The following is a 4,377-nucleotide window of genomic DNA, read 5'->3' on the forward strand; positions in this document are numbered from 1 at the left end:
ATCCAGAAATTGAAAAGACACTTAAGAAAAAAAGAAAAAACAAGAAACAAAAAGAGAAACAGAATCCACAGCCAGAAAATATGGCAATACCACCCACACTTATGGATTACGCTAGGCCAGGAGTGGCCGGTGTAATCAATAGTATAGTTAGACCCCAAATAGTCGCACACCAATTTGAAATTAAGCCAGCTTTGCTTAATATGTTACAAAATAATGTGACATTTTACGGATTACCTAACGAAAATCCAAACACCCATTTGACAAATTTCCTAGAAATTTGTGATACTTTCAAAATGATCAATGTGCCTGCTGAAGCGATTAAACTTTGAGTCTTTCCTTTCACTTTGAAGGATAGAGCCAAAGTTTGGTTAACTTCTATGCCAGCCGCAACATTCGCAACTTGGGACCAATTAGCCCAAGCGTTTTCATCAAAAATTTTCCCTTTAGCAAAAATAGCAAGAGTCATAAAAGAGTTAACATCCTTTACACAAAATGATAATGAAACTCTTTATAAGGCTTGGGAACGTTTTAAGGAACTTCAACGTTTATGCCCACACCATTTGCCCGATGAACTTTTAATGCAAACATTTTATAATGGAATAAATCCTACAACTAGAGGTTCGTTAGATGCTATGTCGGGAGGGTTATTTATGAAGAAGACATCTGCCCAAGCGAGAGAACTTTTGGAGGAAATGGCAATCAACAGTAGTATGTGGCCAGCAAAACGTGGACACACACCAGTGGCAAAACCATCATCCTCGACCACATCACCAGTTAAAGGTATAGTGAATCTCGATCCAGTCGCGATGTTACAAGCCCAATTTTCTACCTTATCGCACAAAATTGATAGGTTTATGGCACCGTGCGATACCAATGGTAATCCAATCCCAACGGATGTGGATTACGAAGGTATGGATGAGGCTGAACAGGTAAATTTTGTCCAAGGACAAAACCAAACTAATAATCCTTATTCTAGTACTTATAATTCCGGATGGAGGAATCATCCTAACTTTAATTGGAAAGATAATAATAACAATACCAGTGCTAATCAAAATCGAACTAATAGTTATCAAAATCAGTCAAGAGACACGATTAGCAATTTATCTTCTAAAATCGGCAAATTTATAGACGCTATCGGTGGTAAAGTAAATAGCCATGATAATGGTTTTAAACGAATTGAGAATAAATTCGATCAATTAATTAAAAACCACTTGTCTAACATCCATAATTTGGAGGTTCAAATAGGACAAATTGCTAAATTAATTCCATCCCGAAAAGAGGGAAGTCTTCCCAGCCATATGGAAGAAAATCCGAAAGAGCATGTAAAGGCTATCACTCTTCATTCAGGGAAAAATTACTTAGGTGCGGAAATGCCCGCAGATTCTACTAATGTCATGCAGGGAAGTGATTTGCCAACGAAATCCAAAGAAGATACTTTAAATTCAAAAAGTTCACCATTAGATGCTAGTACCAAGACTTTTGTACCCAAACCGTCTTTTCCACATAAAGTCCGAAATAAGGACTATGACAAACAACTTTTAACGTTTTTGGACAAACTTAAAAATTTGCATTTAAATTTAACGTTTATGGACGCGATAACTCAAATTCCTAACTATGGTAAGTTTTTAAAAGATTTGATTTCTAAGAAAATCAGTTGGGAAGGAATTTCATCCATATCGTTAACAGAGGACTGTAGTTCAATAGTGTCGAGTAATTTGCCCACTAAACTCAAAGATCCTGGATGTTTCACCATCCCGTGTAAGTTGGGAGACATTGAATTCCCAAATTGTCTTTGTGATTTAGGAGCAAGCATCAACTTAATGCCATTGTCTATTTTTAAGAAATTAGGTTTAGAAGAAGATATCAAGCGTACCAACATGGTTTTGTAATTAGCGGATCAAACCACTAAGAAACCATATGGTATAATTGAAGACGTTTTAGTTAAGGTCGATAAGTTCATTTTTCATACCGATTTCGTTATATTAGACTTTGCATATGATGTTAATTGTTCGCTAATTTTTGGTAGACCATTTATGAATGCGGGACGTGCATTAGTCGATGTATCGAAAGGGAAAGTAGTTTTGAGAATAGGTGAAGATAAGATTGAGTTTAATATGAACAAAGCGATGAAATATCCTATTGAAGAGTTAGTTTGTATGAAACTCAATTTGGTCGAAGAATGTGTTAATGATGTTGTTCAAAGAGAAGAAATAATAGAACCCATAGTGGGAGAAGAATTAGAAGATAAGGCTCCTGAGCCTTTGATTCGAGAAGATGGACCAGTTCCGCCTTCAAATGTAGAACCCCCTAAGTTAGAACTTAAAGAGTTACCAAACCATTTGAGGTACGCTTTCTTAGGCGAAGGTGATACTCTTCCTATAATAATCTCTAACAAGTTAACTAAAGATCAAGAAGAGAAATTGAAAGAGGTTGTTAGAAATAGGATAGGAAGTATGGGATGGCAAATTTCAGACTTAAAAGGAATTAATCCTAGTATTGTAATGCACAGAATTCACTTAGAAGAAGATAAGCCACCTAAAGCGGATAGGCAAAGACGCTTAAATCCGAACATGAAGGAAGTAGTAAAAAATGAGATTACTAAACTTCTAGACAATGGAATCATTTATCCTATCTCGGATAGTGAATGGGTTAGTCCAATCCATTGTGTACCTAAAAAGGGAGGCATAACTGTAGTAAGAAATGACGAAGGTGAATTAATACCTACGCGAACCACCACCGGTTGGAGGGTTTGTATAGATTATAGAAACCTAAACAAGGCAACCAGGAAAGATCATTTTCCTCTACATTTCATTGATCAAATGATCGAAAGGATAGTCGGTCATGCATTTTATTGTTTCCTCAACGGTTATTCCGGATTCTTTCAAATATACATTTACCCGGATGACCAAGATAAAACATCCTTCACATGTCCTTATGGAACCTTTGCATATAGGAGAATGCCCTTTGGTCTATGTAATGCACCAGCAACGTTTCAACGTTGTATGACTGCAATATTTAACGATTTCATTGAAGATATCATGGAAGTTTTTATGGATGATTTTTCAGTTAATGGAGATTCTTTTGATGCATGTTTACAAAACTTAGATAAAGTGTTGGCTAGATGTGAAGAAACGAATTTAGTATTAAATTGGGAAAAATGTCATTTCATGGTAGACGAAGGAATAGTTTTAGGTCATAAAATATCTGAAAAATGATTAGAAGTGGATAGAGCAAAAACTTCAGTCATAGAGAAATTACCCCCACCAACTACTTTTAAGGGAGTAAGGTCGTTTTTAGGACATGCAGGTTTTTACAGGAGGTTTATAAAAAACTTTTCCATGATTTCCAAACCACTTACTAATTTGCTTATGAAGGATTCAACTTTTGATTTTAATGAAGATTGTATAAAAGCTTTTGATACATTGAAAATCGCCTTAGTCAGTGCACCCATAATTGCTAAACCCGATTGGGATTTAAATTTCGAAATTATGTGCGATGAAAGCGACTTAGCCGTAGGATGTGTATTAGGTCAAAGGAAGGATAAGAAACTTCATGTCAATTATTATGCAAGTCACACATTGTCTGATGCACAGTTAAATTACACCACAACCGAAAAAGAAATGCTATCATTTTTGCATGTGATAAGTTTAGGTCATATCTGTTAGGATCTAAAGCTATTATATATACCGATCACGCAGCTTTGAGGTATCTATTTGCTAAGAAAGATGCAAAACCGCGTCTTATTAGATGGGTTTTGTTATTACAAGAATTTGACATAGAAATTAAAGATAAAAAGGGAGTCGAAAACCTTATCGCCGATCATCTATCAAGGCTTGAAGATGAAAATGGTCCTATCGGTGAAACTATCGGTATACGAGATGATTTCCCCGATGAATATCTCAAACTTGTAAAAAGTGTCACATCACCATGGTATGCGGATATGGCTAATTATCTCGCAGCTCATATTGTTCCAGAAGGATTAAACTTCCAACAAAAGAAGAACTTCTTTTCCGATATTAAAATGAATTTTTGGGAAGATCCTTTCTTGTTCAAAACATGTGGTGATGGTATAATTAGGAGATGCGTCAGTGAAAATGAATATGAGTCTATAATGTCAGAATGCCATTCAAGCTCTTATGGAGGGCATAACGGCGTAAGTAAAACAGTGGCTAGGATATTAGAATGCGAATTCTTTTGGCCTACATTGTTTAAAGACGTTCGTTTATTTGTTATTCGGTGTGACAAATGTTAAAGAACCGGGAATTTAGGAAGGAAAGCTGAGATGCCTCTCACGAACATGTTGGAAGTTGAAGTCTTCGCCGTGTGGGGAATCGATTTCATGGGTCCTTTTCCCCCTTCTTTTGGTAAAACTTATAT

The 4,377-nt window shown here is 36.0% G+C and overlaps 1 non-coding gene across 1 annotated transcript; it reads right to left on the minus strand.

Annotated features, from left to right (window-relative positions):
• Positions 1-461: 461 nt before the first annotated feature.
• On the minus strand, positions 462-565 carry LOC136216031 (small nucleolar RNA R71). The gene has a single exon (XR_010683027.1). It is a non-coding gene; the product is annotated as a small nucleolar RNA R71 (small nucleolar RNA).
• Positions 566-4,377: the final 3,812 nt, after the last annotated feature.

Source organism: Euphorbia lathyris, chromosome 1 (assembly GCF_963576675.1).
Source record: "Euphorbia lathyris chromosome 1, ddEupLath1.1, whole genome shotgun sequence".
NCBI lineage: Eukaryota > Viridiplantae > Streptophyta > Magnoliopsida > Malpighiales > Euphorbiaceae > Euphorbia > Euphorbia lathyris.